The 24,807-nt window shown below is 41.0% G+C and overlaps 1 protein-coding gene and 1 long non-coding RNA gene across 7 annotated transcripts in view; one reads left to right on the top strand and one right to left on the bottom strand.

The window, feature by feature from the left end:
- Nucleotides 1-24,807, bottom strand: part of GRM5 (glutamate metabotropic receptor 5) — a 535,807-nt gene that overhangs the window by 19,099 nt on the left and 491,901 nt on the right. The window lies entirely within an intron of this gene.
- The window catches only part of LOC132429612 (uncharacterized), a 265,399-nt gene that overhangs the window by 18,827 nt on the left and 221,765 nt on the right, over nucleotides 1-24,807 (top strand). For both annotated transcript variants that reach the window (XR_009520375.1, XR_009520374.1), the window contains exon 3: nucleotides 551-658. This is a non-coding gene — a long non-coding RNA (uncharacterized lncRNA). The remainder of the gene's footprint in view (nucleotides 1-550; nucleotides 659-24,807) is intronic.

Raw genomic sequence — 24,807 nt, 5'->3', positions numbered from 1 at the left:
CTTACTAAAGCAGAGATATACACACAGTTACACACACATGTGCACACATACTTTTGAGGTACTGTTTTACGTGCTTTACAAATATTAACTCAGTTTTCAAATAAAATGCTTTGTGATTATATTCAAGGTCATAATAGAAATAATAATGCTAACAGAATATTGAATGTTCCAGGTTCTTTTTGGTATATTATCTTCAATTCTTAAAACTACCCTACAGAGTAGGTGCTATTTTCCTTACTCCAAAGAGGCAGGCCTTGAGGATCAGGGTCCGTAAGCCCAAGCTTACAAGGTTTATGAATGGGGAACCCAGTATTAGAAAATGACTCCAACGCTCATCTTATTTCCATTCATCTTCCGTATAAGTAACAATGTCAGTAATTTTCGAAACAAAACTATGAAGACTTATTATTTACCTTTTCTAGGCCCCATTTTGCAAATAAGTAGCAGAGTTAATAAGGATGGCTAGTGGAGGAGCTAGTGTAGGACTTTACATCGTGTTCCCTCATTTGGGTTCCTATAGATGCACTCACTACATATGTTTAATTTACAGCATTCAAACCATTTACTGAATACCCCATGTGCAAGGCACTGTGATAAGGAGCACGTGGATAACTCTATGCCATTGATAAGTTCATAGCCTGGAGTGGGAGGATGAAAGGTAAGCAGATAATTTTCAAACAACGTGAGAAGTTTTATTATAGAAACGGATGCAAGAAGGACTCCTAACCCATACTAGAATGTCAGGAAAAACTTCAGTGAGATATGATCCCAGGGTAAATCTTGAAAGATGAGTAGGAATGCAGTATGAAAAGATGGGTACGCAGGCAGAAGAGACATCAAGAGCAAACAGCATGGTGTGCACGGGGAAACAGTGCTTGGTGTTTTTTACTGTAACCTAGGGTAAATAACACAAGGTAAAATGCATGGTGTGGATGGAGAGGCTAAGAAAAAAATGTGGTCAGAGTTGACATTTAGATAAAGTACTACGGACTTGAGGGAATGGAACTAGAGATAGAGCGACTCATTCTATTGTAATAGTTCATGTGAGAGATGTTGAGATAATTCCTTGGGGTAGTGATAATAGGAGGAAAATGAGAGAACAGTTTCAAAAATATTTAGGAGGTAGAATGAGTAGGATCATCGATGAGTTTAAGAGAGAGAAGTGCAGAATGCTACCTCGGTTATTGCCTTGGGTGGTGCACTTAACTAAGTTAAGAAAATATAGGAGAAGGAGTATATTTGGAGGAAGAAATAAAAAGCTTCATTTTGGAATATTGGGTTTGAGATGCTGGTGGAACATACAATTGGACAAATTCAGTAGGCACATGGGTTTAAGAATCCAGAAGTTAGGGGACTATTATGTACTTGGGAGCCATTAGCATACAGATGACTGCAAATACCGCGAGAACGGTTGAAAGTGCCCACAGAGAGCAGGTAAACTATGGGGTGGTGGAGGGAAGGTTTACAGACTTGCTCATTCTACCTGTTCAGAAACTCCTCTAACACTGTTAGTGGAAGCATTCCCTCTAAATGTTTTCTGAGTACCTGCTATATGCTAGATACTGAATTCAGGGTTCTTCAATCTGCTATTTTTTTCCCTTTACAGTCTCCAGACTTGTAGATCTGTGCTCAATATAGCTTTGACACTTTGGTTTCTGGGCCATAATCTTAGCGTGAAAATCTGTCACAATAGGTTTAAGAGATTTAAGAATGATTTGTTCTGAAATTAGCTTTAGTTGCCGTCTATGAAGTTTTTTTTTTTTTTTTTTGATTCCTTTTGTACCTCCTTTGTCCAGGAAGCTCTAGTTCCTCTTTACTCAATTCTACAAGAGCCCATGTTCATCTGGTGAATTTAAAAGATATGGGGGTAATCACTAAGGATTGGATAGTAAATGTAATTTCTCCATAATGATTTGAATAAAAAATTCCATTTCTTTACTCCCTTTCCCCTGTCTCTCCCAATATCTACTAGACACTGGATTACTGAAATTTCTATATAGGCTATGTGGTCCAGAATGGATAAATGAGTCCAGAATGAGGTGAAAGACCAGAATAAAATGAATAAATTCAAAGAAGAATGTGTGTATTAGGTGAAATAGCAGGTATTGTGGGGATGATGCCTGAAGCTAGAAAGAAAAGGGAGAGTTTGATATTAAGACATAAGGACTCCTTATGGGAGGGAGATTCAGGTAATATGTTTACTAGAGGTAGGATGGCTAAAACGATAATTCTAATTGCATTAGAATTTAATCATTACAATTGAGAAATGAGCCCATGGTGATGGTTTCCTCTTTATTATATAGACACTAAAGTAACCCAGAACGATAGCAGAGCTTGGGGTGGACAGAAATTCTTTACCTAGAAGTTGGTAGTAAATAGTAATTTTAAAGAAAGTTGCAAGATAGAGGGATAACTAGATGTCAAGAGTCTCAGTGAAGGCGGTTTTTCACTTTTACATTTCTGTGTGACATATGTCTGGAAGTAGCATGGAGTTGCTGACCCCCAGCTCTGTGCCCTGAGGAATATGTGATGTGGAAGGATAAGTAACCTATGAAAGGCCTACAGGGGAAGGAATGTCCTTAGGAGAGAACCAGGTTTTAAGGTAAAGAAAATACAGTAAATGGAGTGTTTAATGAAGAGGTTGAAATTGAAGGAGGGTCTTTATCAAGAAATAGGGATTACAGACAGAGCCTTCAAATGGTTTAGAAGGGAAAAGTCCAGTGGGTGAAACAAAGACCAATATGTGTAATTGGAATTTCCCAACACGATACTGTTTCTGAGATGCTAGGAAGATTCCATGGTAAATTCTCTCACCTTCCCTTAATGTCAAGTGCAAAGATTTTCCATCATCCACGAGTGAGGAGGCCCATGAAGCAAGTGCTGTTGTGAGTAGCTATCCCATGTTTTCTGATACATATTGCAGACTCTCTGAGTATGTGGTTGAGATGAGAGGGGGAAAACGGCATTGAGATCCTGGAGGTCTCAGGAGTAGAGGGAAAAAAGGGACAGAAGAGGAGAAAGCTGAAGGTGCCAGAGGCACATTTCTCTGACTCCATAATTTAGTCAAGGCCTTGTCCTGCCCAAAGTGTTGTTCCTTCCAGTGGCTAAAATTATCTTGAGAAATAGTTTTCTCTTTCCCATCTTCTCTCCCACACTGACTCCCACTATGCCGCATACTCCACTCTTTGAAGGAGCGTTGAGCTAATTCTTCTGAACTCTGAACGATGCCCAGCTCATTTTCTGCTCCCACACTAAGTATCATTCAGTTTAGTGCAAACCACAGGGAGACATTTTCTCCTATGTGTAGAAACCACCGTACACACATTTTACTTTATTCCATCCTCCTTTAAAATATTTAGAGGGAAAAAAAAAACCCCAACAGTGGTCTCTATTAGAGGTCAATGAAAGGAAGATGGAAAATGTTGGAAATTTCATGTATGTTTTCTGTGTAAATTCAATATGGAATGGTCACCAATAGGGCAGGAGAGGAGGATTGGGGAGTTAGTGTGTAGGAGGGTGTTTTTAAAGGAAATTTCTCATTTAAACCATTATGAATGCATCCCATTTACGAAGTAAACTTAAATCCTCTTTTCTTCAACTGCATTCTGTTATTCAGAATAGAAGTATGGTATGAGCAGAGATAAATGATATGGAAGGAAAGAGTCTTTTCCTCAAAAATAAAAATTATTGAAGGAGTTATAGAACAAATCACTTCGTCACAGAAAACCCAGTAAGTGATTTTCACACCAAAATTTCTGTCAAGAAGGCAGAGTTTTGAGGCTAAGATTAAGCATAAACCTAGAAAACTAGAGAATTACAAAAAGATGATGAGTGAATAAAACTTGTGAATGAATATGTGGATGAATAAATGAATAAAATGGAAAGGTAACTTGGGGGGGTTATCAAATCTCCAAAGGGCTTTGTTGTTATTATTGTTGTTTGTTTTGCTTGGTTTTGTTTTGTTTTTATGAAGTGGAAACTGAAGCAACTTTGTAGACTTAGGTCAAGAGACCAAGGAAGAGAGGAAAAAAATTAAAAATGTTTGGGGAAAGGGAATACCTAGTGTAGAGTTTTGAGATAAAACAATTACAGAATAAAAGGAAAGAACACACTTTTTTCACTTATACTTCATAATTAACCAGTTGGCGTATACTGCAGGCTTCATCTTCACACCATACCCGGAATCTGACCATTTCTTACCACCCCCTCTATTTACTACCTGGTCCAAGCCACTGATCATCTTTTACTATGAAAATTACACTGGCTTCCCAAACTGGCCCTGCTTCTGTCCTTACGAAAACCCTCCCCACCACCCAACCCCGCCTAACCATATGCAGTCTTCAGACAGCAACCAGGATAATCCCGTCAATACAAACATCTTTTTTATCGCTTCTCTGCTCAACCCATCTCCCTGAGTAAATCTAAATTTCTTATAACGGTTTACAAAGTCCTGTATAATCTTCTCCCTCTACTGTTTCTCTGATCCCATAACTTACTTTTTTCCCCCTTCCCCACTTTGTTCTGCTTGAAGACACCAGGCATCCTCCCACCAAAGTGCCATTTGCTTTGGTCATTTCCTCTGCCTTCAGTGCTTCCCCACAAAATATCTTGAGAGATTACCTCCTTTAAATCTTTTCTCAAATGTTCCTTTCTCAATATAGCCTGCCATGACCACCCTGTTTAAAAATGCAACTGTGACCTCACTCTTCCTACCATTTCCTGCTTTTATCTTATCCACCATAATTTATATTCTACTTATTTGTTTTATTTACTGTCTTTTTTCCCAGTAGAACCTTCAAAAAAAATGTGAGCTCTATGAAGCATATTAGACTGTTTTCTTCACTGCCATCTTTCCAGTGCCTATGACATTGCCAAGCTTATTACGGGTGATGATATTTGTTGAATGAATATATGCATAAATGAATGAATAAAAGGAGAACCATGTTATGGGAAAATATTCAGGTGGGGAGGAGGAAAGATGAGCAAGCTCATGAGAAACGACGTGAGATCTCTCAAAGTTGGAATGATAATCAGTGAGAGGAGAAGGGGTGGAATTTGAGGTTTGTGAAAGTATGGGTAGAAAAGTGAAATAGCCACTATGGGCAGGAAGCTTATGGAATAAGCAAAAAATATAAGGAAAATGATTGGCAGGTAAAACACAGTAGGTTGTACAAAAGATCCTCATTTTAAAAAAAGTATTTGCCTCTCTTTCATATAGCCCCATTCTTCATACCAAGCTATCCCATTCTGACATTGAGGAGTTAGATGCTGATTAGACTAAGATGATGATGGTGACCCATTTTACTCTCCGTTTCAGCCAATGATCATGGGAGAGGGTATTCTGGACATTTCTAATGATTTTTTTAGTCTTATCAAGAAAGCACTGGAAAACATGGTCCCTTTTTGCTGTGGACAGTTGTTTGGATGTGATACCTGACAATGTTACAACCATGCAGCAGGCATGAGAGAAGTTAAGGCAACATTGCAAAAAATGGTGGCATGGAAGATTAAAAGAACATAGGTCCTAGGCAATGTCTCTGAGCCACTGAATTAGCCTCTTTTTTTTTTTTTTTTTTTTTTTAGCGGTACGCGGGCCTCTCACTGTTGTGGCCTCTCCCATTGCGGAGCACAGGCTCCGGACGCGCAGGCTCAGCAGCCATGGCTCACGGGCCCAGCCGCTCCGCGGCATGTGGGATCTTCCCAGACTGGGGCACGAACCCGTGTCGCCTGCATCGGCAGGCGGACTCTCAACCACTGTGCCACCAGGGAAGCCCAGAACTTCTTTTTTATGTGAGATTGGTTTCTTTATAATGTAAGCCACTGTGAATTAGATTTTAGATTCTCTAATGCCAGCATCCTCCTACCTCTTACCTTGCTTCATTACTTTCTCTACCAAGGCTGAGTCCAAGAATTTCTAAGTTGTTTATAACATTTACTTATGCTTAGGTATTTATAAGTGTGTGTGTGTGTGTGTGTGTGTGTGTGTGTGTGTGTTTATGAAAACCCTAAAGAAGCAAGTTACTACCAAATACTTTATCTTACCTAACCATTTGTATTCTTTTAAATAGTGTTCCTTTTTTATACATATTATTGAATATAAAAAGTGTGAGAGTCTTCATAGAGTTAGATTTGTATAGGAAAAAAAGGAGGGAGATAGACGGGGTAAAGCACAGTATTATGTTCTCAATAATCCACATTTAGAGAATGCCTAAACAGTTGGCCCTTATAACCATGGTACAAACACTACTGTTCACTTCTCAAAAGCTATGGTAACTGTAGTCACAACTAGTGCAGTATTGTGATTTATAAGATTTCAGATGACCAAAATATATTTTTCATATACATTTGGTCTTTCTCCACCGTTCCCGGCTCACAGCTCTAAAAACTCTTGAAATTTCCTAAGTATTGAGAGTGATAAAAGTGTCTTCTGTGATATTAATGAGGTGACTTTTGGAACTCAGCTAAGGATGGGGCCTGGTTGCCAGTGGACCGAACCATGTGATTAGAGGGTTAGAACTTTCAATCCCACCCTTTTGACCTCCAGGGAAGGGGAAGGGGCTGGAGATTGATTTCAGTTGCCAATGATCAGTGATTTAATCAATCATACCTATGTAAGGAAGCCTCCATAAAAACCCGAAGGACAGGTTTGAAAACTTCCAGGTTGGTGACTTGTAGAGATGTTCAGAGTGCAGTGCCTGGAGAGGGCCTGGAAGCTCTGTGTCTCTTCCTACATACTTTGCCCTGTTCATCTCTTCCATCTTGTTCTGAGTTCTATCCTTTTACAATAAATCGGTGATCTAGTAAGTACGGTGTTTCTCTGAGTTCTGTGAGCCACTATAGCAAGTTTATCCAAGCTGAGGAGGGGATTATGGGAACCTCTGATTTATCGCCAGTAAATCAGAAATACAACTTGGACTTGGGACTGGCTCTGACTTCCAAGGTAGGGGTCGTGGGAACCTCCAATCTGTAGCTGGTTGGTGACAGCTGTAGGGGAGGGCAGACTTGTGGGACTGAACCCTTAACCTGTGGAATCTGATGTTGTCTTTGGGTAGGTAGTGTCACAATTGAGTTGAATTGTCAAGACACCTAGTTGGTGTTCAAAGAATTGCTTGTTGGTGTGGGGAGAACCCTCCCATAATTGGAGCTGAGTCCAGGAACCCAAAATAACCAGTTATTATCTGTTCAGTGTTGCGTTCTCAGACTGATTAACTAGCGGGAACTATCACAAGTCCAAGCACTTACAAGGACTTAGATAAAGTTTTTGGTTGCATGTGTTTGCAGAATTGGTATTGGCCGGCATAGATTTGCTACATATTTCCCTCAATTACCTTTCATGTCACTAGACTAGGAAAACATCAGGAAAAACAAAGAAGAGACAAATGAAGAAAACAAAGCTTAGTGTCTCTATGTACTTATCCGTTACCTAGTCAGTTATATATCCACATAAAAGTGGTCCTGGCTTTACTCAGTGACGATTTTGGAATTCTCTTCCAGGCGCCATCCTATTTGAGCCGATTATAGCAAATTTAGGAGACAGTTTTTGTTTCTCAGTTCTCCCTTTCCCTTTGCCTCCCTGGCTTTGGACAGGATGTTTCTGCCTTTAGTTTTCAATCTTCACTTCGGTCCAGTCATTGCCCCCACTTTCCTTCTGTACCAGTACAACCTTTATAACAGCTCTGGGCACATTCAACCTCGTTCCCGTGTTGGTTTACTCAAACACCAGGCTAGACCTTTGGTCTCCAGGCAAAGTTCGCATCGAACACCTACCCTAGGTGATATCTTTAGCGATCACCCAGAAACACAGTTTCTAATTTTAAGATGTATGAGGCAGAGTGCACACACTACATTTTATTTTTCAGATTTATTGACACATTACCCTTAGGATCATCCTACTTTTTGATCCTGACAGTGATAAAGTAAGGAGAGAAACTATGAAATATATTTGAATAGCATTTAAAATATTGCAGAAAGCTTTTCTTATATCATTTAATTTTCTCAACAAACTAAGTAATGTAATTATTATTCAGATACGGAATCTATGGCTCAGAAAGCTTCCCAGAGGGGGCTTCCCTGGTGGCGCAGTGGTTGAGAGTCCACCTGCCGATGCAGGGGACACGGGTTCGTGCCCCGGTCTGGGAAGATCCCGCATGCCGCGGAGCGGCTGGGCCCGTGAGCCATGGCCGCTGAGCCTGCGTGTCCGGAGCCTGTGCTCCGCAACGGGAGAGGCCACAGCGGTGAGAGGCCCGCGTTCCGCCAAAAAAGAAAAAAAAAAATATTGCAAAGGAATTCCCCACTTCAGTCTCATCCTTCTGCCCTCTCTGTGCCCATACATAAGTAAACATATTAGAGTGGTTTACTACATGTTCTGGCAGATCTTGTGGTCTCCATGTACAGAAAAACAGCATTTGCCCAGACTTGAAATGTCAATTTGATTCATTCAGAGATTTCATATTAAAAACAAAAACTGAGCACGATCAATAGGCCCAGAAAATCATGTCAGAAATGAATATAAGTTGCAAAAGTATTTGAGAAGCTGCCAGGGAACATAGTACTCTGTCCTTTATAAAATAAAAGGAAGGTAGAAGTTGACAGTTGAAGAAGTGATGCAAATAACCAATTCAAATGTAAAGAATCAGCTATACTGACCCAGTAATTCTATTCAGAGGAGTTTATCCTAAAGAAATAATTCAACAGAAGCTTGAAGGCTTCTTTGCAAAGATTTTTCCCTTCAGTGATATATAAAATGGCAAAAACTATACAAAACAAGAAAAAACAAACCACTGGAGAATAGTTTAATAAATTACAGCATAGCAATATTATGGAAAAGTGTTAAATTTTGTATTGAGTAAACCCTTTCATTTAGCTTCCAGAGAACTCCCAAAGGTTGTATTTTAATCTCACTTAGGATAAGAACTTGTTTTCAGATATGAATCATCTTTAAGTCATTGCCTTTTCATTGTGTACTTTCCTTTGACATTGCTATTTGTTTCACAATCAGTAGAAACTCAGGAAGATACAGATTTGAAAACTAATTCCAAGGTGCTTTACAAGCTTACACAACATCCTCAATAGGGAAAACTTTTCAGGGAGGAGCAGAATGTTGACCAGAAGGAGGGTCTCCATATGAGAACAGGACCAGCCGAAAGAAACATTGCAGTAGCATTAATTTAACATTGCTGGTTGCTATCTTAGGGTTGAGGAGTTTTCAGACAAAATAATTTATTCTTCCTAAAGACTGATGAGTAGTTTTCCAGCAGGAATTTTTCCTAAATTTCCTTGTGCATGGAAACTGGAAAAGCTTTGGAGTCAGACCAAGCTGGGTAATAATGACAGTGAGAGCCAATATTTACTGAACCCTTGGAATAGACCAGACACATTCTATACCAAAGTGTACTGATTTAATCATTGCAACAGCCCTTTGAACTAGGTACTTCTATTATCCCTATTTTACAAATGAGGAAGAACTAGGACACGGGGAGGTTAAGGAACTTGCCCAAGGTTACTGGATTGGTTAACTATGATGCATATTATCACTAAAATGCTGGTTATAAACACTAACTGGGCCATTTGTTGGGCTATTCTGTCTTTAAATTTTAAATGGCTTAAGGGACACAGGCAAGTGTGCTGTTTTTCAAATCTTTTCATCTTTTTCCTGATCTCCTGGCTTGAGCCGCTGCCTTTGCTTTTTTTTGACCCTTACTACCCTAGAAGATTGGAAACCTGATCCCTCTTCAGTGTTGACCTCGATTACGGTTTGCCCTTAGCAACTTGGTTTTCTCCATCTGAGAGACATTGGAGCCCACACCTCCGTGCTTCTCTATGGAAGCAGATTTGCTCTGTAGCTAATGGGGAATCAGGGCCCCTCATTCACAGTAGTCCCTTGCAAGGCCCTGTTCCCAGTTTCGTATTCACATTTTTCAACCTTTCCCTTAAATAGAGCCCCCCTGCCGACCCCAACTGCATGAACTTTAAGTCTCACAAAACTTGAATCTACCCCTGCTTCCCAGAGTTTGCCTCCATCTCATAAGGATATCATAAACTAGCTGTGTTACATTAGGAGACTTGCTGACGCTTTCTGAGTTACAATCCCCCTATCTGCAAAGTGGAAATGCTGGGGATCGGTGAGGTAATTTATGAAAAATGCTTGATCTTAGTAGGTGCCTATTACTGTTATTTTCCTACCTGTCATTCTAATAACTTCTATGTCCCGGCAAGGTTTTCCCCAAACAGTTCTGATACAAAATTTTTTGTCCTGTTTTCTCTCCATGTCCCCTAATACTTATGAAACTGTGAGTCCTCCTACGGGATATGACCTGTATCTTCTCCGTTAAATCCTGTGGGTTAATGAATCTTGGATTTTTAGCACCGTCCAGACCTGGCTTACATGCTCCCACATGCCCTAACTTAGGCTGCTGTGAATTAGACTGGATTTGAAAATGATCTGGAGACAGGTGATGTTCTTTTCATTTTATCTCAGCCTGTCGCCCCTGTTAATCTCAAATAGAACCCTATTCTCTTCCTTCATACCCTCATTTCAAATTATAACTAGATATTAGCTGGCTTACTAGTTTATGATCTGTCCTGCTCATTAGCCTGTAAACTTCATGGGAGCAGGGTCACGTCTGTTCTTTTCACAAACACCTAGCATGGGGCCTGGCATATAGCAGCAACTCAACAAATGCTTTTCTGCATGCGTGCAGCCACGAAGATGGTAAAAGCAAGAACATTTATCAAAGGTGAGGCAGTAATATTTATGCAAACCTGACTCCAACTAAACCGGCTCTCCCCTTCTGTTGTACACAGATGGTCATTCACCAGTTCTTCTTTTCTCAACATAATTGTTTTGTTTGTCACCCTCCTTTCTTCTTCTAGTCCTCTTCCTTCACCTTGGTTGTTCCCATCTCACATCCACACACAAAACTTTTCCTTCTTTTTTCTATTCCTCTGTCTCTTAGGCTACTGAGGAACGCACAAAGTGTTTCCAAATATTGCAAAAAATCTTAGTTCCCATTTCTCTCAGCTTTTAAAATCACTTGACTTTGATAAGACCAAGATGAGGTAGTGGTAGTCGAGGGAGGTTGGGGAGTTCCTGGTCCCTGTATGTATGTGAGGGGTGAGGGCTGGGCGAGGGCATGCTTACTGGGACGGTTAACAGTTGCCTAAGAGTGGGAATGGCACCCAAAGAGAGGGAAGCAGTCTCAGCAAGTCCTGGGTCTGCCAGATTGTGCTCTTACATGAGCTTCAGGAGAACCATCTCCACTCCATTATACTGGACACAAGGTATTAATCACAGGTCTATGGCTAGGGACCGCCTGTCCACTTTCCTTCTATTCTTCATCCCATTGTTTTAATAGTATCATTTTAATAGAGGAAATTATATTCTTCCTGGTCTTAGGATAATGTCCTATGGTTTATTATAATCACATATAATTACAACAGATGTATTTACTAATTTTGCCATTTCTAAGCAGATTCCTCATCGTTCAGTGTCTATCACAATAAATCTGAAGTGAGATTTAATTTCATAATGGTAGATAACCAAAGAAACATTACATAAAAATGATGCTATAAGTTCTTATCTTCAGTGTTTAGTCTCTTGTGTTTCTTAAGTACTTATTATGTACCAGATACTGAACTAGTAGTTGCATGGTGATATAGAAATTCAGGAGTTGATAATAATAGAATGTAATAAAATAATGTATACAGTTATACAGCATCATATATATTGCATGTATATACATACTACACATATACACACACAAAATACCACACCTATCTCTATATAATCATATACAAATACACACATATAGATAGATATACAGTAATTCTCCAAGTTTTTCTAAATGCATTGGGCTTTAGTTTGCTTGAGATAGGCAGTACATCATGGTAATTGAGTGTACTGGCTTTGGCGTGAAGCAACATGGGTTTGATTCCTAGCAATACCGCTTACTCACTGTGTGATTTTGGGTAACTTATATAACTTTTCTTAAATTTCATCTCTGGATAATGAGAGCAGTGCTACTTAACTCACAACACTGATGTGTTACATGGATTTTAGCATTTATTTTCACAAAGACATTATGAGGTCGGTACTGTTATCATCCCCATTTTACAGATAAAGAAACTGACTCACAGAGTGGTTAAATGACTTGCTCAAACTCACATGGTCAGAGGGGGCAAAGTCAGACACATACCTGGGCTATTGAACTCTGACACTTGTACTCTAGAACGTTAGATTAAAGAAAATAACCGAAATTGCCAAAGGGATGACTAAAAGAGAAAATAAAACAATTTAAAAAAATCAAGGAGAAGCCAAAGAATAGGAAAAGGAGAAAGAGGAAGCATATGTGCCAGGCACTGTTAGGAGTTTTTATACATTGTCTCAAAACATCCTTACAGCCCTGGGAAGGGGTAGAGATGACGTTTTTAAAACGAGAACTGTAGTTCACATAGCTGATGCATGTTGATGTTGCAATGCAATCTAGGTCCTTCTGATTATAAATCATATACTCAGGCACATATTGTGCATCCAGATTTGTAGCATAGTGCTTGGTTCTGTAGTTGGCTTTAAGAAAAATACATTTCACAGCCTCTGAGCTCAAGGAGCTTAGAATCTAATGGGGATGACAAACATGGGTGCTGTAAACAAGAAGAGAACGCTACATTCATGGTGAAGGCAACACCACCTATTGTGTGGGTGGCTAGAATGGAAAGATCCTAGGACTACAATGGCAGGTGTCGTGGCGGACCTTGAACCTCACCTGGCCTGCGAGACTGAAGCTTGGTACCTTGTGCACAGTCGCTATTTGTTGAATGCATAAGGGATGAGCAGAGTTAGTTAAGTGAAAAGACATAGTTCTTTTTCTGTTACCTTTCCTCCTCACACAGGACCTATTAGAACTGAAGGGCTTAGCTTTCTCTTTCATCCCTAGAGAGAGGGCAGGGTGCAGAGAGGGGAGGAGGGCGAAACCAAGAGGGGCAAGCTTACTGCCTTGCCACTTAATGCCAGGGCAGAGACTACATCTGTGTCTCAATGCCCACAACAGTGACTGGAGCCTGGTGGGGCTCAATGAAGAAATGTGCTGAATGAAAGAATAAATGAATGAGAAAAAAAGATGGATTATTTCCGGGAAGACCTACAGAAAGAAACATGACAGCCAGGATCCACACCATCATGTTATCCTTTCTTTGAGGCCTTTCCCTTCCCCTCTTATGTAACTATTTCCTTTTCTGTGCCCCTGCAGACCCCCCTACAAAGACTTAAACCTCCTGCAACTCTCTACTGACATTATTTCCTTACATCTCTGGCTCTACTAAGAGGAGGGGAGTTATCTAGGGGAAGGAAGGTATTGTATTCATCTTTATATCTCTAGTGCCTAAAATATCAACTAGCTTAGCAGACAACATGATGAATAATAGATTCTCAGCAAAGAGTACCTAATTATTATTGTTGTTTGGATAATAAACATCACTGAGTAGAGAACCTTGCTTTCCTATGACTCACGTCTGCCCAACTTTGCTCTTTCTAGCTTGTTTATCTTGTCTGTATACAGCTTACATCTTTCTACCTCTTGTATTACCGACTCCCTTTCATTCACTACGTTTAATTTTGATTCTATTCTCCATAAAAGTGTGTATTGCTCCCTTGTGTCTCCTTTAGTGAAACTGCCCCGGAACCCCTTTTTGGCATTTCTGCCCCCTCCTGCGGGTCTCTGCTGCCCTCTAGGGGGCCTTGTTCATCACATACTTCTCGGGACCCAGTTTGATCGGCGCTTGGCAGCACAGACTTTGGTTGGGATTGCTGGGCTTATGGCAGGGCTGCCAACCCCCAAGGCTCCTATGCCTGCTCGTGCAGCCCCCAGTTTATAAACTTGTGGCTGTCTAGTATAATGGGTTTAGGAATATGAACCTGGGGCATAAGCAAGCAAGGAGGCTGGCAAGAACTGAAACCCACCACAAGTGGAGGTTTTGAGGAGGTTGCCATGGGATATCAGTGCTTTTGGTACCGAGAGGATCCTCAGTTGTGAGTATCCCACCTGCATTTTGCTAGTTTGCATATTATGTCAAAGTTTATTCTATGGAATCCAGCATCCGACTAATGAGAGTGTTCTACCTGATAAATGAAGGATGATTTCCATCTTTGCTTGGGCCTCTGTGATATAACGAACTTCCTCAAAGAGTTGGGGCCTCGGACTTCTCTGGTGGCGCAGTGGTTAAGAATCTGCCTGCCAGTGCAGGGGACACGGGTTCGAGCCCTGGTCTGGGAAGATCCCACATGCCGTGAAGCAACTAAGCCCATACACCACAACTACTGAGCCTGCGTGCCACAACTACTGAAGCCTGCATGCCTAGAGCCTGTGCTCCGCAACAAGTGAAGGAACTGCAATGAGAAGCCCGTGCACCACACCAAAGCATAGCCCCCGCTCGCTGCAACTAGAGAAAGCCTGTGCGCAGCAACGAAGACCTAATGAAGCCAAATAAACAAATAAATAAATTTTTTTTTTATAAAAAAGAAGAGTTGGGGCCTCACTGGTTTTTTTTTTTTTTTTTTTTTTTGTTAAAGCCCAAACCAATATCTGGTTACCATGTCCAGTGGTGATGACTCTTAACTTTATCTAATTTGACTTCTCTCTAACATCGGAACTATTGATCACTCCTTCACGTATGGGTCATTCTTTTTTCTTTTGTGTTATCACTTGTATCTAGGTCTCAGATGTACTTAATACTAATATTCAGGAATTCTTTGTCTATTAATCAGACTTTCCTTTCTCTAGTCCGTGGCCTCTGCCCTTTGCTTTTCCAAACTGTACTTCAACCACCAAACTCTTTGGATTTGCAGGCCAGTTTTTCTAGCAGCTTCTTGGATTTGTTCACTTAGATGTCTCTTAGGATTTTCATGTTTAACAATTCCAAAACGGAGCTCATTTTTCTTCAGACTTTCTCTCCTTTCCCTTACCATCTTTGGTCCCAAATTTCTGCTCATTTAGTCTGATTATCGTCAAATGCGAATGGCTCCCGCAGCCCTTTTATTTTAATGTCTCTCCTGGACTTCTTCGCTGATTTCATGGGGCATAGTATTAACATCTCCAAAACTTCACACTTGATTTTATCCTTCAAGCTTCTCCTCCCTGAGTCTGAATTACACAGGTCCCAATTCTCCCATTTATACGGGCCAAAAACCTAGGGTTCATCTTTATCTTTAGTTTTTCTCTTTCCTTCACATACAACATAACAATGATTAAGTCCTATCATTAAACTTTCTACTTGAAACCATCATAATCTCTTACCTAACCCATCCCCGTGGTCTTCTAGCTGATTTCTCCCTTCTCTTCTTTCCACTCCATGTTCTATTCTATCTGTGTAAACCAGAGGGATCTCTTTAACATATTAATCTCATCATGTAACTTCTCGAAGCTGCCAAAGCTTCCCATCATATTCAGGACAAAGTACAAAATCTGTACCTCACCTCATCGGATCTCCAAGTGCCCATCTACAATGTTCTCTTACCATCCTCTCACCTTATTTTATTCCATGCACAGTGGACTTTGCTTGTCCCCTAAAATGACAATCTGATTCCCTCCTCAAAATCTTTTCGCTTGCTGTTCCCTCTGCCTGGAACACTTACCCTCCACCTCTCCGATCTTTACGTATCTTATTTTCTCTCTTCATTCTGCTCTCTGTTCAACTTCTTCAGGGAGGCTGTCATGAGACCGTAACTAAAAATGTCTAAAATCACTCCCTATCCAGCCCACTCTAGTTCTTCACCTTTCTTCGTTATTTTAATAGCAGTTATACCTATATGGAGTTGTATTATGCATTTGTTTACTTTTTATTGTCATTCTTTCTGACTGCAGTTGAAGTTCTGTGAGGGTTGAGATTTTGTTTTCATTACCACTTTATCCTCAGAGAGAGAACAGATCCTGGTACACAGCACATTCTCAGTGAATAATTGCTGGGTGTAGTGGTGAACAAAGTTAGGGTATTGAAATGTATTCCAAGTCGTCTGTCACATAACTTTTGCTTTATTTTCAATGGGACCATACATATATATATATGTATATATGAAATATATATAATGTATTATGTATTAGTACTTTTTTATTGCAGTAGCATAGTTAACGTAATGCAGTTTGGTGGTAATTTGTCTAAATAAAACTTTCTTCCTTTTAGAAAGATGTCTGTATAAAAACGATAGCATTCAAAACTAGACAGAATTTTTCTGTGTACTGTGGGGAATTCATAAAGATTGAGGTATGGAAGAAATTAAAAATTTTTATTACAGAGCTAAGAAATCACACACATTATAATAACTTAAAGGGTCTCTATCTCATATATATATACACATATACACACACAGACACACACACTCAAACACATACATATCTCCATCTAAGTGAATGGTGAAGTCATTAATAATGGGCTATATATGTTTAGAGCTTCTGTGGACTAGATGGTGAATAATGGCTTTCTAAATGGCATAAGGTGGATCAGGTAAGAAGAGTGAGGACGAATTAATTTCATGGTCAGTAAATAATCTGTAGAAGCAGCAGTGTACAAGGAGTGTTTGGGGTCCATGTGTGAAGCAGCTTGATCTATGCAGAAAATTAAAGCTCAGGAGAACGAAGTAAGGTTGAAAAGGTAAGAAAGATAACCTGAAGACATTCTGAAGAGCTTTGAATCGTCAGGAGTGTATTTTTCAACGTGTGGGAACTGAGGAGGTGCCGACTGGTTGTGAGCTGGTCAAATGTATTGGGTTTATCACTATTGCAATAATTCAGGCGTACAGAGATAAGGTATTGGATTGTATAGCAGTCGTGGAAATAAAAATGAGGATAAAAATGTTTTAAAAAACATTTAAAATAGCATGTAATGTCTCAATAGCATCTAATCTCTAATTCAATACGTCCAAGTTAAGGACAAGGACAAATTAAGCACGGCTAACTTTTTGACGGTGGGAAGTAGCACTTGTTACATTTAACAGAAACACAGAGAAAACAAACCATTATAGAAGAATCTATAAAAGAGTGATTTTTGGATGTGTTGATATTGAGAGGATGCCAGGTGTGAAGGTGGAACTATCGGATTGTCATTTGGATAGTCAAAACTAGAACTCAAGGAAGAATATTTGAGACTTGAAAGTACAATGACGGCTGAGTTCTCCAAAGAAGAGAACACAAGGAGAAAGGAGCCAGAGACCATGGATTGACCTTAGTGAACGCAGACAGCTAGGAGACAGGAAGTGGCCCTGAACTCTGAACCTCTGTGTCTGTTATCTCTTGCTGGAACCTCTTCCCCCACCTAAGCAACTCAAACACTCCTACTTATCTTTCTTTTCAATGTTACCTCCTTTGTGAGTTTCTTTAGTATATCACTGAGAGTTGAAATTCTATAACTGATTCTCCCTTTGCAGACCGACAGGAATTTTTTTCCAGCCAAGGAGTAATGGAGGATATAACAGGGCAGAGTGCAGCGGGCATGAGGAGTCGCCCGGAGTCATGGGCTCAGATCAGCTCAGTCCCAAGCGAAGTATACAATCTTAGAAAAATTATTTCATCTCTCAGAATCTGTACAAATTAAATAACACATTACACGTAAGATCAAAGAGCACATTGAAGGAGCTTGTTCTCTTCTTGGATGTGGTATGTGTTAGGAGTTTTTGGGAGGAATGCCAGACAAATGGGGGCAGGGCAAATGACTCAGGAAAGGTAGAGAACTTATTTTAGCCAAGAAATTAGAGAAAAGGATATTCCATCTTTACTAAGGGAAACTAGATTACTAGATTTGAGGGAGGAGAAGGAATAGTTAACTCACAGAATTATGCCTGAGCCATACTCTTTTCTGGTATGTTCTGCAAGAGATATGACTCGCATGCCCCAGATATGGTGTAGCTAGGCCAAGCAGGGCTAATGCAAATAAAAGGAACATTTCTGGAAACAGAACTTTGAAAAAAAATGCTTAGTTTACCCCACCCTCCAACAATTTATATCAGTTAATCAAAAACATTTAAATTCAAGTAGTGACAAATGAGACCACTAACATCACATGCAAATTAAAATTCACTGTAATCGCAGCATTCAAGAATATCAGTTCATTATACAAAGGGAGTGTTTTAGATTCAATTCATCAAAATCATCCAGACATAGCCTTTTATAGTTCCACAAATATACTTCAATTATTGCAGAGCCAAACTAATTAATCATTTCAAAGCATTTCTCTTCCCCAAAATTAAACACCTGAAACATACCATTCGTAATACTATAACCCACCAGATCTAAATCTTCTTAGCATTTGCTTTCTACATGCCCAGTGAGAGACAGAAATACATTTTTTCTTTTCAGAAATACATTTAAATGGTATATTGTTAGGCAGTGGTAGAGCAAGACTTGAAAAGTTGACTTATTCTCTTGGAGAATGAACTACCATTGAGTGCTGATTCACCATTAGGGAAGGGACTAGGTCTTCACCAGAGACTAGAGAAGTGAATTTTTGCTGCTCACGCAACACATATTTACTGGAGAGCTTCTTTAAAAAGGCACTGTGTTAGTTGCTGGTGATGGAGACATAGAAGGTAATGCCTACAAGAAACTTACGGTCTACCAGGGAGAAAGACACAAACTGACACTGTCATACAACTTGAACAGTTCTATATGGAGTTCTGTCAGGAGATCCAGAAAGTCCAGGGGAAATACAGTTTATAAAAGAGGTGTTATATTTGGGTTAGGAATTGGAGGGTAAGAAGGTGTTTTCTAGGTAAAAGGATGACAGATAAATGCAGATATTAGTAGAGGCAGAAAGAATAGAATATATACAGCAGGAGTATGACAAACAAGGAAATGGCTGAGGCGTGGAATATTTGGGGAACTATGTGCAGGCTGGCATCGCTAGCGTACGTAATATGTCAGGGGGGAACGTTGGCGGATTGGTGGAGCGGATTGGTGGCCAGGCCTCAGGTTGAGAAGGTCAAGTCTTCAAGAGCCAGGTCTTAAAGGGCTTTGTGAGCCATGTGAAAGAGTTTATGATTTTTATATTTTAAGGCATGTATACCTACTAAGTTGAAGGCTGGGTAGCGCGATCAAATTTGAACTTTAGGAAGATCACTCTGGCAGCTGTTGGGACAGGGTGTACATCAATAATAGAGATTTAGGACATTTTGTCAGTAGTTCAGACAATAGGTGATGGGGTCCTGATCCAGGGTACTATCATTGAGAATGCAAAAGATAAGGTAAAATAAGTAGAGAAAATGGTTGAGGAAAGTGAAGAGTCAGGAATGACACAGGGTTGGGCAAGTAGGTTGAAGGTGTAGCTTTTATCCAGAGAGGAAATATCAGAGGAAGAAGAGCCTTCAATGATAACTTCTTTTTTTTTTTTTGAGAAGTTTTCATTATATTCAACGTTGATTTTTTTGTTTTATATGCAAGGTAATTCCAAACTTGCTGTTGGGGCAATAAGTATGAAGTATTAAAACTAGGACCAAGTCTTAAGTTGCAGAAATATATACTCTGAGATAGTACAACAGACCCATTTTTAAGGCAATGAGAATTGTACATAGTTTCTGACAAGTTCTTTCACTTAGCACTTTCACAAGTGATGATGAAATCATTATTTAATTTCTTGGTCAAAATAATACTTTCCTCTGATGACTTCTGTCTCTTAGATGTTGTAATTATCCAGGATGTCAAATACATTTAATTCTAAAAATTTGACTTGAATATTTGCGTAAAGTAGGTGCTTAAGAAATGTCTGGTGAATTTTAACTGTATCTAATCACTTTTAAAAGAAACCTTCGCCATCTCAAGCAGTTTTAAATTGGCGACTTTAGAAATAGTCTGCATTTGAAGAAAGGGAATAAAAAGAAATCATAAAAAATAAATCATAACTGAGAAAAATGAAACCATATATTCAATCTGAATCTGCCTTTACGAGACATATCCCATTCCTGGAGCAGTTTAGTTCAAGTCAGTGCTGTCTGCCTTATGCAGACGTTTTAGCCAAGAAACTGAAATGTCCTTCTTATGTTTTCTTGTTCTGATGACCAAGCCAGATTGGCTTTGGGCCGTAACTGGATTATAACTCAGTGGGGTGTGGCAGACAGTGGCTCTAAGGCTCACAGAAAGAGAAAGTAGTAAGGGAAGCGGTTAACAAAAGAAAATGGGGCAACGAATAATCATTTCGTTTGTCGAGGAAGTTAAACAGGAAGACATCCAGCCTAAATCAAATTACAGTGATGATGACACTTTCTCAAGTCTTTCTCAGTCCTGACCTTTTGTTGATTCCTACATACAAACTCTTTACTACCCTTTCAAATACAGTCATAGTGCTTATAATTTCTGACAGTGAAGGCCGTGGACTGCTTGGATTAGGATTCAAGGTCCAGATCCTTTCCAGGTATCTGTCCTTGGGCAATTGGCTTTACCGCGCTGTCTCTCAATTCCCTCATTTATGACATGACGCTGCTAATGTTACCTACTTCACAGGGTTGTCTTAAGGATTCAGTGAATGTTTATGAGGCGCTGATAATAGTGCCTGAAACACTGTAAATGTTCAATAAAAGTAAGCTGTCGTCAGCAGCATCATCCCTGGGGTTATCCTTTTCCTACACCCTGTATTTCACCTTCTCTTTTTTAGGTTCTGCCTGTTTAAACTTTTGGCGGGAGTGCCTACAAGCTTGATTTTAAATCCAGAAGCAGTGACTGCCTGACCCCATCCTCGGTGTCCTTTCTCATCCCCCTCCCACCAGCAGACCCCAGCCCCACCTCACTTGCACTGAGCCCCAGATATAAAATGCTGCGGAATCTAACTCATTAATTTTCACTGAAGTGAAAGGCTACCTGCCCCGTTATCATGCTTTGTTCCTCTCCAGAAATGATGTGACTAAGCATGTGACAGGGAAGACTGGCTTCTGATTCCGAAGGTCAAGCTTTAGAGAAAGCCTTAAGTTTTAGTGCGTTTTAAGGCTAAAGTTCTTAACTGCAACAGTTGAGTTCAAACCCTCGGTTAGCCACTCACCACTTTGGGCAAGTGTCTTCATCTCTCTAATCCTCATCAGTATAAGGGGCACAATGACACTTTTGAACAGGGTTGTTGGAAGAAAGGAATTGGCTTAAATAAATAGCACTCATGGACACTTGGTGTATCCTCAGGAAATGGAAGATCTTGATAGTAGTCAGTTTGATTCCTGAAGACTGAACACTGGGAACATGACCTATTGGATTTGAAAGGCATTTCTGGTGGCAAAAGTGAGTGGTGGGAGAATATTTAGGCAAGGCTCCTCTATGATGTATGAGAATAAGATGTATGTTACAAAAATCTAGCATCCACACTCTAGGGAATAATACTGCTTTTTCTCAGCTTTTATATGCCGTACCATTTTTATAGGAGTGCAAATGTGAGCTCAACAACCTTGAGAAAACCAACAAGTTTGTATTAGGAGTCTCATTCAGTTGGTACAGCTGGGAATCAGTGCATCTACTGTTAGCGCTGCTTCTGCAGAAGTTTGCCTCCGGCTGCGCGCATCAAGTTCTGTACAGGCCCACAGTGGCAGTTCTCTCTCACTGCTACACAAGCTGAGGGCATCTAGAACCGAAACGCTGTCTATCTACCACCGGAGATGCCTAGAGACCCCCGCCTGCCACCTGGTGGCAGGAGAGGGACCTAGTCCGCTGACTGCTGGGGGGTGGGGACGAGGGTTGTGGGACAAGGAAAGGAGGAAAGAAGGGGAGAGTCTGGGCCTTCACTAGCATCACTGAGGATGGTTAGAAATGCCCTGGAGTTGAAAGGCTGTCTGGTCCTTTCAGCCCACAGGTCGCTCTCTGTCTGGCACCATCCTCCCCAGAGAAGCAGTCACAATGCAGTATCTGCACAGTGACTACAATTAAATGAAAGCCTCTGGAAATATCCAAGGGGAAATTAGATAACATGTGCTTTGATGCAGGGATTTGGAGTTTGCAAGTGAAAGAGACAGGCAAGACATCAGAAGTCTGCATCTGCTGAGCTCCCATTCGGCACATTAACATTCTGCTGATGTGTCTTTGCAAGTTCTTCACTGAAGTCAGTTTGCTCAGTTTTTCTCAAGTATCATCAGATATTTCCAACATCCTTTAGGTTAAAGCAAGTCCTAAAGTTAGACTCCTGTTGTGAGTGGAGGTTGAAATCGATTTTTTCTTATATTTTCATTAGTTAACTATCGAAAGAGAACAGTGCTTGCCAGTCCATTTGGACCGGAGCATTTGGTTCTCGTTGTGCTGTGCTGGCAGCCACTAGCTCTGTGCCTGGAGGAGAAAAGCCTCCTCTTGCCCTGGACCATTCTTCAGCGATTGGCCTCACACTTGGCTGTGCCCAGTGGCTGGATGGCCCCTGAGAGACGTGTCCGCAGTTCACTTTGAACTCAGGTTCTCTCTCATTTCCCTCAGATGCTCCTTCCTCCCCACCCCCGTCCCCCAACTCCCACAATGTCCCAATGTGTCTGTCTGAGTCAGAACACGCTCTCCGGTGTGCCAGACTCTCGCCAGTGAGTCAAGTGGGCCCAGCTTCCCTCAGTTTCTGACCAGGACTCTGGTGGGATCCAGAGTGAAGTGGACAGGACGTAACCTAGGGAGAAGCTGAGTTGGATGGTGTAGCACAGTGGGGCCCTTTTATACTTTGAGGAGCGAAAGTAGGGCCTCAGTAGGGCTTGATCTCCTTTTTCTCTCCTGTGCGACCACAAGAACAGTTTCCTGAGTTCCTGCTCGGATGCAGCCTCGGGATGAATAAAGAAATGTTCTTGCCTCAGTGATCTCTGGTAGAGTGCGTGCGTGCGAGCGTGCGTGTGTGTGTGTGTATGTGAGTGAGAGAGAGAGAGAGAGAGTGAGTCACATTTGACCAGAGTAAAACCTCTGAGAATGTCATGGAACCTCACAGGAGTTTTGTGTGGAGAAAGCCAAAGTCTCCTCTCTTTCTGCCTGAGGCAAGATATCTTTTTGGGAGTGCTGTGGTCAGTATTTGTTCTCCAGATCTTACCGAGGGTGTTTGTTTTCCACTGCTCCTGTAATGAGTGACCACAAACTCAGTGACTTAAAACAATACAAATTTATCATTTCACAGTTCTGTAGATCAGGAGTCCAACATGGCTTTCCCTGGGCTAAGATCATGGTGTTAGCAGGGCCTCATACCTTCTGAAGCTCTAGGGGACAGTCCATTTCCTTGCCTTTTCTAACTCCCAGCGGCTGCCTGGACCTCTAGACCTTCCCTCTATCTTCTAAGTCAGCAGAACAGCATCCTCAGATCTCTCTGACTGATATCCCTGCCTCCTTCTTATAAGGGCCCTTGTGATTCCGCTGGGCCGACTTAAATAATCCAGGATAATCTCTTCTCAAGATCCCTAACATAGGCACATCCTCAAAGTCCCTTTGTCATGGAAGGGAACATCCTCATAGGTTCCAGCAAGTGGGATGTTACCATGCTGGGGAGTCATTATTCTGCGCACCACAGGGGACATCCATGCTGATACTGTACCACTCCATTACCTCCTTTGTTCTACCCATGCCGTCTAAGACTAAAGAAAGTGTCTTTGCTTGGTTGCTCTTGCTTTTGTTCTTATGGCAATTTTATGTGAGGACCACATTCTGAAATTCTGGCCAATTCATATCCCAAGGCCTTTTCACATCTCCTGTGAGTTAACCACGCCCTCCCATTTGGCACTGATGCAGTTGTGTATTTGGACCTGAGTGCAGAGGAATGGTGGCTGATCTGATTGGATGTTGGCTTCAGGGAGGCAGATGTGTATGCCCCACAGCCGAAAGGGAAGAGGGTGGAAGAACATTTTAGAGTCATCTCCGACACTAGGTGCGCAGAGAGTGGAAAGTATGCTTAATAATCCAACCAACAGCAAGCCTCCTGTAATAGCAGTGTTATTATCTTATCCCTAGGTAAGATAATGGGCAGGCCATGCCCTAGAGTTTAATGAGCCCACGGAGCCGAAGTCCTAATATGGGGCAAACAGGAAGGAGGGACCATCAGCCACTTGATATATCCCCTTTAGAGCTTATCAGTCATGCTGTTATGGAAAAAACACGGTGTTTAGACTCAGAGGACCTTGGGTTTGAACCCCACCTGTTTCCCTTAACAGCTGTGCAGTCTTGGACAGATCAGTTAACCTCTCTGTTCTTCAGTTGTCTCACTTTTGAAGCAGAGAAGAAGAAGAATATCTAATTCACATGGTTGTTGTGAGCTTAGAATATGGAAATTTGCGGTTCTCAAAGTGTGAGGCCCGTGTCGGCAGCACATACATCAATATGAATATTACCTGTCACAGGTAGTTGGGACCTGCTTAACAAATGTGGGTTGTAATTTTCCTTATCCTCCCTGAGAGCCTCATTAGGTTTACCACGCTTTGTTTTCAGTTATTGTTTGTTTCGCGGAAGAGCAAGGTCAGTGACAGATCTGTTTGTTTACCAAGTCATGGTCTCTCTTTTCCTCTCCAACTAAAAAAGCCACATGAATAACAAATTAGAGAAAACAGTGTTATTCGTTTGCATTTTTGGCTGTGCCATTTTAACTCAACAGAGAGAGTCACGGTTCTCTGGCAGCTCCCACCATGCTGGGTATCCGTTGTGTTGCCTCAGAGCCAGGCGGGGCAGCAAGCTTGTGCACGTGAGGGATGGTGTGATTCTTTCCATCTATTCCTTTTTTTTTTTTTGGTTAAACGTAAGTGAACAACGTGAGCACACACTTGCCTCACCAAAGAGAGCTTCGTGTTACATTCTGTATAAATATTACCACAGTGATTCGCCATCTCCTTTCTACACATCAGGTGAAATGGAGCCGTATATT

The sequence above is a fragment of the Delphinus delphis genome, chromosome 8 (genome assembly GCF_949987515.2).
Source record: "Delphinus delphis chromosome 8, mDelDel1.2, whole genome shotgun sequence".
Classification (NCBI taxonomy): Eukaryota; Metazoa; Chordata; class Mammalia; order Artiodactyla; family Delphinidae; genus Delphinus; species Delphinus delphis.
Note: the sequence above shows the minus strand (reverse complement) of the source record. Positions and strands in the feature narration are given on the sequence as shown.